The following is a 13,737-nucleotide window of genomic DNA, read 5'->3' as shown; positions in this document are numbered from 1 at the left end:
ATGCAGATGTGAGGATTGAGGGCTGAGTTAGACAGAAAAAATGTGAGATTGGAAGGAAACTGTGATGAATTATCTATGGGAGGAGGTTAAGTTAATAATAGCTTTAGATGAGGTGATGATGGTGGAGAATTAAAGTCTAAAGTCTCCCGTGTTCCACTCGAACAGCTGGTGTAAATAAGTCCACAAACATCTGTAAACACTGATGCAGATATTTTCTACCAAACAAACACAGCTGTGTAAAACAGGGCCCCGGAGACTGGGACAGGTAAAAGAGCCGGGATCCCAGGACTGAGTCGCTTATTTGGTCGGCTTCCAGTGCTGTGACTGCTGTGTGCGTTTATGTAAGGGCGAAGCTACCAGCGAGAAGACAAAGATAGTGAGAGCAGAGAGCGTGAGGACACCAATCACCCCGTAATTATCCCCCTGGTGTGTGAACTGTCCAACTCTCCGTCCTTGATAGATTCACCTGACCCAATAACACAACACATAGCCACAATGGACTTGGGGCAGGATAAAGACAACACCATAGATCAGCCAGGGATCAGCAATGAGACAAAGACCTAACATCTGGGAGCTGTGGTGAAATTAAAGAACCGAAAGACCAAACCAATCCTGTTACAGCTTCCCATTAATAGCCTGGGAGCTGCTTGAGAAACGGCACAAGTGAGGTAACGCAGGATTCAATTTCATTTGATATTAAAGAAACACCCCTTGGCATCCCTCCCTCTCCCCCCCCCCTCTCTCTCTCAAACTCCTTCCCTTTGCTCCTCACATCACTCTGTTACCTTAGAGTGATGTATTAAGCCATTTAAATTAACAATGGAATGGCTTATTCTAATGCGCCCATCCTGAGGAGAGCCCGGGATGTTGCTTGCTCGAGTGGGACATCAACACAAACACACACACACGCACACACAAACGAATACACACACACACACACACACACACACCACCTCTGAACCCCAGGCTGGGCAGCGATGCATGTCGCTCCTTCCAGATAGCCCAAACAATCATGCCAGCACTCCATCCAAAAGCAGACATTCATATGATGATCATGATGTGGAGAGGGTGAATAATACTGAGCCTGTCGTTACCGGACAGAGAAACTACGGCTCCCAAAGACGAGTAAATACACGTCCTTTCTGAAGTGGAACAGAGAAAAAAGGACCAGTAAATACACAAAACTCCTATAAAAGAAAATGACTCTTTTAGGGAGTTTGAGGCAGCGCAGCACGAGCTGTGGTCTTTATGAACTCCAGCAGCAGCTTGTGAAAGCTCATATTACTTCCTCTCACACACTCTATGTCTTATACAAACGTCTAAATCATTGATGCCAAGGCCTTGGTCAGCGGAATACAAATGAGGATACAGTGGGTGCTCCATCTGTCCCTGAGGGGGTGTGCAAAAATAGGTGTGAGAAAAGCACAGTTTGATTGATGCCTCTACACTCTGAATAATGATCAGTTCAGAGGTCAAACTACTTCAGTGACATGCATTATATCATTAATTACAGACATCAATAAACAATAGGACACTGCCCATATGTTTAAAGTGTGCTTATGCCTTGTCTTCTCCCCGCTGGATCATTTCACAATTAGTAACTGTTACACACTTACCTTAAAAACACAGATGAAAAATAACCCACACTCCCCAGCTATTGATCGCATTCTCAGAACAGCGCCGTAAAAAAATGTGGCGTAGTAATTACAAGTGATGAGACAAGAACATTTCGATCTCACAGTTACATATGCAATTAAAATATTATTCATTACCTCTTAAATAAAAGCCTGGTACTGAAATCCCATTAAATTTGGGATAATTGTGTGTGTTTAATTATAAGCCGTAGCAGGAAGGAGAGAGGGAAGGAAGGGAGGAAGTTTCTGAGAAAGTAGCAGAATGTGCCGTGACCTAGATATGGCGGAGGAGACATTTTGTTTTAAAAGTGACCTTGCTGTGAAACCTCGGCTCAGAATAGCTCAGATAGTTTTCCACGGACTCTCGGAGCCCAGACCGATTTCTTCAGCTTCTGGTTAAATGGAGCTTTAAGCAGCGAATGGGGCCATCGCATCTTCAAATGTTGCTGATTAAAGCTTTTCATTATAGTGAGAATATAATGCTTTAATACTGTGAAAGAGTTTACCGCCACAAAGCCACTTTTTACAGTTTGATCTACCACTCAAGTGTTTATATGGTCAGATGCTGGTAGTAATGCATTAATGTACTTAAGAATAATTTAGACATAGCTGTATTTACCAAGTACATTACAAGTAATTGTTTGCTACTTCTTCTCCTCTTCATTGTAGAAGGAAACTTTGAAAGCCCTTACTTTTGAGAAACAGCTACTTTTTACTTTGCATTTGAGAGGAATAGTTTGACATTTTGTAAAATTGAGAAGATGGAAATATGAAATATGAAGCCACAGCCAGGAGCCTTGTTGGCTTAAATTAGTATAGAAACAAGTTAGCACTGTATGTTCAAAACAAGAAATCACCACAGTTTTAGTAAAAAAGGCTAAATTGTGTGAACTAATTTTCTCAGATGATGCGTATGTAATAGATCGACTGATTCCTTTACTGTCATTGCAACGAGTGCAACAAAACTAGTAGTAAAACACAGATGCATTCACACAATACAAATGGTGCTTATTTAAAGTTTTATAACGAAAAACCTATGACACACACACAAAAGATAACACAATACGAGACATAAGACAACACAATTTGAGCTGAATAGTCGCACTTGGGGTAATGTACATGTGAGAGTTGCAGATGGTTGTCTAAAAATATATACAAATACATCTACACTGTATATAAATAAATGTATACATTTTGTAGTGGGTCCTGTCTCAATATGTTAAATGAAGTGAACCAAACTATGGAATGAAAACAAAGGTGAGATACAGACTGACAATCATGGTACTCTTTGTTTTGGACCAATAAGATACAGCAAGTTAGCTGGTGAGCTTCAGAGGAGCTGGTTGGTGGATATTTTAATATTTAGGCAATTCCCCATATATACAGTCTGAGGTGGTGACAGTAGTTTCATATTGACTTCACAATCATAGTATCAAGTGAATGTGTGTATTTTCCAGAGTGTTGAGCTATTCCTGTATTGTTTTACATACACAAACTATGATCAGTTTATAAAATGTTTTCTGCATAGTTACAGATAATAGTCCCTCAAACTACCATATAGCATTAACATCTAATATGCAGTTTACAGGGCCGTAGTGCTTGATAAAAGTTTTTTTTTATACTTAAAACAAAATTTTGCTGAAAATATTTTCAGATTGTTATCTAAGTAATTTATAATGTATGACTTTAACTTGTTTAAATAGCCGTACTGCTATTTAAGAAACATGTCTGAATCCACCAACAATTTTTTTATCTTTTATCATTTTTTACACAGATTGATTCAGGCCCGTGCATAAGTTCATGTCTAAGCTGTCTGCTGCCCCGGCACAATATCCCCTGCTGGCTCCCTCAGAGCTGCTCGGCTCGGGCCGGTGGCTTCAACCTGCAGGCAGCCGCAGGACAGCCCAAGCGGAGCTGTCTGCCACTCCTGTGCTTCATTAGGAAACAAAATATAAGGTTTCCACTCCATTAGGAATGACTTTAGGAGTGAAAGCACATAAGACGCCGACTCACCTCATCAACAATGCATTGCGATAACGGCTGAGGATGAATGAGAGCGAGCAGAGAGGGGAGAGAGGAAACAGCATTAGCCAGTATACAATGTCTTTACAGCAGAGCGAAAAGGGGGAAAAAATCATTAATGCAATAAAATGTGGTCAGATTAATCAAACGCCTCAAACTCTTATGAAAATATTACAGGGAGAGAATTTTCTATTACATCTAATGGTGTCTAATCTAATACTGGCAGTTAAAGGCTTGGGCATCTATTTATTGTGAAACACAATTTAGGAAGTTTAAAGGGAAGCAGTGAAGCATGCGTGCAGCATAGCCGTCAGGAACATAGGCAGAGATCTTTTCCTGCCATTTTCTTTCCTCTAACTCATAAAAGCTCACCATTAAAGACTGTAGGTCACTCTGAGTTTGGGGGAAGAATACACAGAGAGAGATGGCAATATGTAATTAGCGTGTCATAATCAAAATGACCCACTCGGACACTTTATGATCAGCGAGACAAAATTACTGCACCACTGGTGGCAATCTGTGGGCATGTGCTAACACCATTAACGTAATGAAAATACAGAAATGTTAATAGGCCGCCTCTTCATACGGACCAGGCTGAGGCGCAATGTTAATTTCACAGTGCATTTTCACTAACCTCCAGGTTGTGGGGAAACGCCAGGCTCAGAAAACATACAATCTTGCTGTAAATGGCTTGGAAGGAGGGGGGGAAAGTCTCCTTGTCTCTTAAAACAATCGGTGAGAAGTATCATTCCCCTGTCGCACATCTCCAGTGAGAGACTCTATGGAAGATCTCATTTTCAATTAAAATCTCATTTGCTTGGAAGTTGAAATGAAATCATGTTGTGAATTAGCACATGAATTTACATATTGGGACGTCTGCCAGTGTGCAGGGAGACTAATTTACCTTAAAGACTATTTCTTTCTGCTTCTTTTTTTTGTTTTTTTTGTTAAAGAATCTCGGTGATGGCGTGAGAGTAATGATGCATAGATCTGAGAAAACATTTACCAACATCCAGCAGCAATGAAAAACTGGAGTGTGAGATGTAAGTAGTGAGGAGAAACAAATTCTGTGTGTGTTCCTGTGCAGTCGAAGAGCTTTTCTTACAGGCGGAAAGATTTTGATGAAAACTTCAGAATAAAAGAAGAAAAAAATAAATCATTAGCCAAACTTGTAAAACCTTCATAAAAAATGTAGTAGAAGATTGATGCTTTACTGTTCACGTCTTCGTACTAATGGGACAATATTTATCCTTAATTATGGATTTGAAGACATTTCTCTTGACATCTGAGGTGTGCAGGGTTTTTGTTGGGGAGAGGAGACATGTATTGACAAATCTTTTTCTGTCACTCCCCAGCACTGATGCCAACCGTCCACGGAAAAGCTTGTTCTTGTAATTTGTTAAGTTTTTAAGAGTCCGACCTGCATCTACCTGCCCTTGATGGTCCTCACACCCAGAGTACGTGCCTTCAATCAGCCATCCACTGGGCCGCAGATTGTCCACAGTAAATTACTTGCTCATTTCGCAAGGCCTTCTCTGACAAAGTGCTATAGCCGTTATTGATTAATTCTTTCAATTAAATAAAGCTTTGCTCTCTCCACTCCTTGTAAATACCCAGAGACCCCCTATCCAACACAATATCCATTCTTTTCACACTGCTAACATTATCAGTCTGCACGCAAAATTAATTCCCCCACTATTGCTGAAATAACTATAATTGCAAACTACACAGAGAGAGAAATTGGAAAGGGCTTTTAATATACATTTCCAGGTGTATCCTCCATTTGTTCAAGTCAATAACATTTTTCATTAACATTTGTAATAAAAAAAGAAAGAAGTTCTGTCCCCTGCTCATTTCCTTTTTAATTCAGAGATGAATTCACGGCACAGTTTCCAAACTGCTATACGTGCTCGACTTTCTCATTTAATTTGGTTTAAGACATCCAAATGAGATTAATGTTGGCTATCAACTCTAAAGCTTTTTAATTTACATATTTATCAGCTGAATGAGCCATGACTCACAATAGGTAAGATGTATTAATGTGATTGCGTGTTGATGCAACATTTTAATATAATAGAAAATCAATATGTGGATGGAAATGGAGGGCAACTGGAAGAGTGCAATTCTTGTCATTTTAGATATTTATTGAGTTATTCCTGTGATGGACTAAGTATTTGTGAGGACGCCTTGAAAAATTCTATTTGCTATTTAAAAAGCGGCACAGCGTTATGTGAACAGCTGTATTCTTTCCAGGAAAGCAGAGATGGTCAGCGTGCAAGGACGTTCAGGTGTCTCCATAGACGGGCCGAGGAGAGAGGGAAAGAAGAAGACGGAGACAGACCCCCTCGTCCGTCCCCTCGTCTTCATTGTTATCCCACTGCTGATACGGCAGGTTGGCAGAAATCAGTGTGGCTTGGCCTCAGCGGCACTGAGGTCAGCTCTCACGCTCGTCTGTGCTGGAATTATGGGATGGCCTCTTGCCCACGGCACACCGATTTAGCTGTGACCCTGAACACAGCCTCCCCCAGAGGTTGACACAAATTTTATCGCCACATTTTCCCAACTTTGCTCTGGAAACCAACTCGACACACCAACCCACAGCCCCACCAGTAGCTCTCCCCACAACGTCATATCTCATCTCCACACATAATGGGAAAATCAGCGCTCTGTGAACAGGACTCTTTTAAGATTCATTGAAAATAAGGGCATGTGCTGGAGTGACAAGGGAGTCTGAGCGCTCACAGCGTTTACCAAAGAAAATTTATATTAAGACTTGTACTTACCAAATTGTCACTTCTTTTAGAAAACGATATTTAGAAATGTCCTCAAATATTTCAAATAATCATACATGTTGTAAATTCACATTACATTTGAATTAAGAAGCCTAAATTATGAGGAGTGGTGAGAAGTTTCCTTATTTTCAGAGTGATGAATTCATGAAACAAATGGTTCTGAAATTAACAATGTGTCCAAATAGTAAATCTTCTCGGCATACAAGCATTTATTGTTTTATAAAGGTATAAAACAACAATCACGACAAATATGTTTACAGTGTTTGCACTTCTCTCTCCAAACCGTTGGAGAGCTCAGAGTTCTACCCAAAGAGAAGGAAGAAGGGGGAAAAATGAGGCAACACAAGAGACATAATAAATCAGAAAGCTCTTTGCTAGCGGCTGCATACACATTAGACCACATCTTCAAGATTTTCAGAGCAAACCGTAGAGCAAAACTCCATTACCTCCTGACACAGAATGCAAATGAATCACAACATGGGGTGGGATGGAATTAAAGACCCTTCTCTAATCAATGACAAGCCAGGATGAAACCCTCTCTTCCATGGCTCTGCCATAGGCAAACTTCAAGCCCCCTGAAAACACACACACACATACACACACTTGTGTGCACACATGCATGCACACACACTCAAAGACAGACTGACAGACCCACACATGCACAGATCTGGCATGATCTCTCTGGCTCATTTCCAGCTTGTCTTTTGGAAAACTCGTAGCGAGGACGTGAGCTCTTTGCATTGAGGGAGTCTTGTCTTAACCTGCTGTACCATCTTTCCAACACACACTATTTCAGAAATAGCCCTTGATTTGGTCCGGTGGATGGTGCCAGACTCAGGCTGCGAGGTGAAGGGAAAAGCTGTCTCTGTTCCGTTGTGCTCTGTTCTGCTCAGACAGATGCACGGGCCTGTGTAAATGACAGCCTGAGCCTGAGGATGTCTGCTGGCTGCCGCGCGGCCTGCTACAGCCTGCAGGTGAAGTGTCTGTGGCGCCATATGGAGCAGGGAAAATTAACAACGAGAGGAAATTCTCCACAGCAGCGGGAGGTCTTGCTAGTCTCTCCTCCAAACAAAATTTAAAGACGTAGAGAAACAAGAGAGGGGGAGTGATAAAATTAATGGGGTTCAACATTTTAACACAACACCGACGGCAATGTTTGCACAGAAAAACAAGAATTCCCTTTACAGTTTAGTCACATTGCACTCCTCCATTATAAATCAGTGCCTGGCTTAAGTAGTTTGACCTGTTCTATAAATGTACATTAACCCTGCTGGTGCTCCCTCCCAGGTTCTGGTGTGTGCTCCACAAGCCCGGTACAGTGGCTGTTAGTGCAGGTGAGCTGCCTCTGTCCCTGGCGGCTCCTTATACTCGCTGCCATCATAGCGGCGGCGCCCCATGTGGAGCCTCTCTTGGTTTGGGTCATTGATTACAAAGAGCCTCCTGGTTTTGTCTGACAGATGTGAATCCATGCTATTTAATTTGGAGAGTTACCCTCAGAGGGACCACCATTAGCTATCCAATCTGACCACAAATAGTGTTCCATTAAGCAAAGAGTTTGAGAAGCTCCGGTGGTGTGTCTCCTGACAGCATGCAGGAAGCCCTGGCATATTACACTGAATGTTAAATGCTTGGTTGTTTAAACAAAAGGGAGATCTTACTTTAAAGAACGTCTTTGTTTTAGAGATACATAAAGAGTCCCCTCAGCGGGATTCTACAGGCATATTAGAGCAGAAACTGTCCTTGTTTAGTGTCTAAAGAGGGTGGGGTTGGTAGTTAAAATGTTAATAAGTGCAATTCAGTTTTAATTTAACAGCCCTCTGCATTCCTAATTACTCCACTAGCTGTGAATAAATGAGGAAGAGAGCTCATCTCTTGCCCTCAACACGAAACACACTCTTACCATCTTCGATATGGAGCAGAGGAGGACTGCGAGGAAAGTGATCTCAACTTATCGTCTCCTCATGAACCAAGCAGCATGGCTCAGTTAGTGATTTTAGCTATTATTTTCTCAGTAGGCAGAGGCCTTCAAAACTTTGCGAGACCTTTTCACGGATTTGTTGGTGAAGTAAAAGGAAAGTGAGGAAAAGTGCGAGGAGGCAAAGCGGACGAGATTCAAAGGAGAGGGGAAGAGAAAAGGAATGCTACGATCGCAAATTGTTCTTTTTAAAACATTCAACAATGGGTGCACGCATCCCTGTGCAGCCATGGAATCGAAGTGTGCATAAATTACTTTATGTAATCATACAATGTAGATTAGCATGATAATGGTGGGTGTTAATAGATGCCAGGAAGCAGGGAGTGACAGCACTTGAAATGAGACATGCTTGGGGCAGTGCGCTCACACACACTCGTGCATACACACAGCATTGGGGAATAGCCAGTGAGGCTCTTGTGCCATTACGACAAATGTGAGTGACGGGGAAGAAAGCCACATCTAGCCAGCTGCCTGAAGGCTGCTACAGTATTTCCACAAGTCTATAGGCTCCTGGTCTCTTGGGGAGCCCTATTAATTGTGAACAAAATGGTCCACCATTAGATCTAATGCTTTTAGAGACCAGAGGACATCTTACCAGGCACCGGGGCCAGATTCGAGTGATACCCTCCTAGATTAGCCAAAACATTTACCTACACACATGGATTCAACGTAGTCCGAAACCAAAGACGTGTTGAACTCTAGAGTTGGGCTTAAGAAAGAGGGAAGTACATGGAAAAAAAGTGAAGAGGATATGATTGAAACCCATCTTGACCAGCCGTCAGTGTAATGTAAGTGAGCAGATCAGGTGGACTGCTGGTTTAATCTCCTTCTGGAAAGCCAAGGTGAAGAGCAACCCACATTATGACAGGGCTTTGATCACAGCCCACAGTCGCCTGAAAAAAACCAAATGTCTAACAACAGTATCCATTAGTTAATCAGACTAAATTTAGCCCCCACAGAGACAAAAGAGGGCTAAAAGGAGACGGGGATAAACCTAAGAATAGGTCAAGGGCACTTATTAAAAAAGCCTCCTTTAACACAGTTGGCACGTTCAACAAAAATAAGAAGTCACATTACCTTTCATCCTCCAAAGCCGCAGCAGATCACCAAAGCACGTCGGGGGTCCAAGGTGGAAACATAAGGACCTCTAGATTTACAAAGCGCACCGGTGCGACCACTCCTGTGGATTAATCCAAATCAGAATGCCTTTAAGACAAGAGCAATTCGATCAGCTCTGATCCGGATTAGACACAGGCTGTCCAGATTTGTACTTTTGCATGGCGAGCAAGAGCGTCAGTAAAACGCTTAACTGTGGAGACTTAAAGCAACTTGACTATGTGAAATTATATCTTAAGCTTAATAAGCTTTGACGGTTCTGCCAATAACTAACACAGTCATGATAAAGACAATTAAAATGGCAACTGTCAAAACAAGGGCCTCATACGCCTTAACACCACACAAAGCTTCAACACTCAGAATCTATTCTGCGAGTCATGTTTAGCATGCGATTACACCAGGCTGACTGAATGTCCTTATTGATCTCTGACACATTCTGTATATTTTTCAAGAAAGAAAAAGGGGTCTCCAGCTCAGGGAGCGAACACCACTGACCTTCTGTCAGCCGGGGCTGAGGAGAAAGCTACATTCATGAGCAGATCTGAGGTCAACATCAGCACACACGCGCACCCCGAGGAGGGCTGACTGAAAATTAATTAAAAACGCTAGTGTGCTGTGAATGACGGACGCTTTTGTTGGTTGTCTGCATTGACGGAGGAGGCAGGACGGTCCCGTGTCCCCAGTGCTGAAGAGCCCCTGGTGGCCCCAGCCATTGTCTCGCTGCCAAGCTCTTGCCTTATCAGCGGCAGCATATCAATGAAGCTGCTGTCTTGTTTGTGCAAATGGTAATTACAACATCCACATTTCTGTGCATTGACACAATCACATCTTAGTAAGGAGTAAGATGGTGGATCTTTAAACAGATTTTTGGGATATACATGTCGAGTTTGTCTCCAATCAAGTCTTTCATATAATTAACAGACACAAGTCGTTAATGACTGTTAACCCATATATCAACTAAATATATAGTTCCAGCAACGCCCAAACAAGCTCATGGATAAATCCTCCACAGGCTGAAGTCTTCCCGCAGTGATATAGCGGAGAAGATTTAGAGTGCAAAAGCATTTAAGCAGAATGAAGCTCAGAGTTTAATGTGGTCTATCAATCCCGTTCACACAGGGCTGCAGCCTCCACATCCGTCCTGTGAGACCATCAGAGTAGTTTAGTGGCATGTTGCAGTTTAAAGGTGCAACAGAAGAGTCAGGTAACAAGGGACAAAATAGTCTCGCCAACTCTCAGTTTTAACTACCCAGGTTCCCTTTGGCCCACACTCATTAAATGCAGAATGCATTTGTCCTTGTAGGGTCTCTCTCTCTCTCTCTCTCTCTCTGTCTCACCTCTCACAGATATACACACACACACACACAAACAAACACACGCACGTACGTATTGTTGCTCACAACTCACCACATACAAAGGCAATGGCCATTAGGTGTAAATGGATGGTGTTCTGCCCAAGTCTCAGCCGAGCGCATGTTTCAGGAGCAAAGCAAATGCAAAGGCCAACAGATCCATTAAACTCCATCCACTAACACTGTAGCCTGTCTTCACCACAAACTCTACCACTACTGCAAAATAACATCGGTACGAGGCTCAGCCTGAATATCTCTGCAGCTGAGGGTAACAACTGTGACAGTGAAACATTCGAAAAGAGGAAAGAAGAAACGGATAGATGATAAAAATCCTAATTTCTTATAATAGAGACAAAACAGTAAATTTATTGTGAACAGTGATTATCGAGCTCCCACTAGTCCACTCTTTGTAAATTCAATATCACTGGGTTTTAAACTGTTGCTTGGACCAAACACAATATTGAAAGACATCAACTCCGGTTCTTGGAAATACAGTATAATTGGCGTTTTGACATTTGAGTTGATAAAGAATGAATCAGTAGTTATAGCCCTATCCATTATGTAACGTCTATGTCAATGTTAATGACAATTCAGACAAGAAGAGAGTAAGAAAACTGGAGTGACTAATTACTAATGGGGACACTAAATAGAGTCATCAGAATCTGGTGTAATAACACTGTATGACGACATTGGTTGACTTTAAATATGGATATGATCTATTCAATCTAATTGACACGTAAATAAAAGCTCTGAGTTTTGATCGTGATGAAACAAATCCTTGCACTACAGACTCTCCAACACGTAGTCTGATCCTTTAGAGGATAGGTTACCATTTATGTCCTACATGCCCAACAGTTTATGCAAGGTATTTTTTTCATCCCTTCTGCGTGTATTCAGATTTTCATTATATTTAGAGGGATTATTCAATCAGATGGTATCTCCCTAAGTAACTTTTGGTCGAGGGGCATGGGTCAAACAAACATATGGACCAAAAACACTTTTTCCTAAACAAATAAAGGACCCGTTCTAAATCTTATATTGATCAGGAAATATCATCAGTCATATCATTACATGTAATGAGTGGCATCATGAAGCAGTCACAAAGAGGTCAAGAAGAAAATAATAACATGCATTGCCGTGCAAATGACTTATATACAAGAGAATAACATGATTTGGAAGCAAGCCACAGTAAACACAGAGGTGAGAGGCTGTTGTGTTGTAGAATTCACGGCAGGCTACAGGGTCAAGAGAGCAGTGGTAAGCTCTATAGCCACAGTCAAGTGACTCAATTACCTCATTTGCTCTTTGTGTTGACCCCTCAATTAGTGTGGAACTGTAACAATCTGCCCAACAAATACAGTCATTCATCACCAACTGCCCAAACCACCGGCCCCGCCTCCGCCAGCCACCTCAGTGGAGAAGAGGGCAGACAGAGGTCAAATTAAAGTCTGGCCTTTGTAACTACCCTCCTTAATATCCTCACTTCAACAGGACAAGCTCTGATAGGTCCACAGACCTTACACAAGCTGCGCAACAAGCCACTGGATATTAAGGTAACAAGGAGCGGACATGACTGTAAGCCTCTCGCTGCAGCGCTGCTTGTTGGAGGATGGGGATTCAATATCATTCAGTATCTGACGGAGAAAGAAAGACATATATAGGTTTTTGAAGGAGCAGGTAATCTGCAGGTTATTAACTAGATTTGCACCCTCCTTCTCAAAGGTAATGAACAATGTTTAAAAGGAGTGCGGTAAGTAAGGGTAATGTAGGAGTAACTAAGAGAGTGATAGCACAGATATCCAGATAAGGTCTAAGCAGGTGTTTAGGGGGTGGCTGTCACACCCCCAGCTCGCTCCTTTCTAAACCATTCAGGGCGGCTCTCAGCTCCTGGTTTCACTGTCCTCACAGGCGAGCGCAGCCACGCTCCTCTTACCCCTCTCCTGCAGTGGTTAGGGTTGCAAGCCCAGTAAAAGCGAAGCAGTGATGATTTAATTATGATACTGGTTCATTCAGTCACACAGGTTAGGTTTCCAGATAAGGGTGATCTGATATGAGCTAGGGTTGGTTTAGGTTTACACGAGCACATGTTGGATTCCAAGCTGATAACATTTAATCTAGCAGGGCCGACTGGCCAGAGGGTGTGGGGTCTCTGGGGGAAAGGTCCCATTCGGGGGTCCAGCTCAGCTCCGTGGAGCCAGGCCGGGCGCTGGGCTCTCTGAGGCCTAGTTTATTCATGATAGATAACATCCATTGTCCTGCTACCTGCACCGGCTCATCTCCTGCCTGGCAAAGTGAGTGACGCTGCTCACTCTGGGGGATTGACTTCCTCACAAAACTGCTTCACAGGTTCCTGACTGACTGTTTTGATTAATGAGCAAACTCTGCACCTGAGTGGTAACTATCACAATTGATATTCAACTCAAATGTGTCAGCTACAGTGCTACTTCACCTTACTTAACTTCATCATCTTCATAAAGCGATGTAGCCAACCAGTGTGTGGCTGCCTGGCTTTTGTCTTTCAGAGTTAATCCCTCACTGTCCACTCACGACTCCAGGGTCGTCTCCTCACTTTTAGTTTGACCACTGACTCCTCTTTTAACCTATAATCAATACATGTGAAGCAAAAAAATGTGATTTCTTAATTAAAACTTGATGGAGATATCAATCTGGAGCCATTATGCACCTTATGGTGTCTGGCATTTAGTTGTGATTACACCAGAGCCTGTATACTCATTAGTCATTAGGCTGCTGTCATCTCAACATGTTTTTCTGGCCTCATTAACACTGCCTGCAGATTGCAACATGACTGCTACCTATAATGTTAAGCTTGGAGGAGTGGTTAATTT

The sequence above is a fragment of the Pleuronectes platessa genome, chromosome 7 (genome assembly GCF_947347685.1).
Source record: "Pleuronectes platessa chromosome 7, fPlePla1.1, whole genome shotgun sequence".
Taxonomy (NCBI): domain Eukaryota; kingdom Metazoa; phylum Chordata; class Actinopteri; order Pleuronectiformes; family Pleuronectidae; genus Pleuronectes; species Pleuronectes platessa.
The sequence above is the reverse complement of the archived record's forward strand: the minus strand, read 5'-3'. Positions refer to the sequence as shown.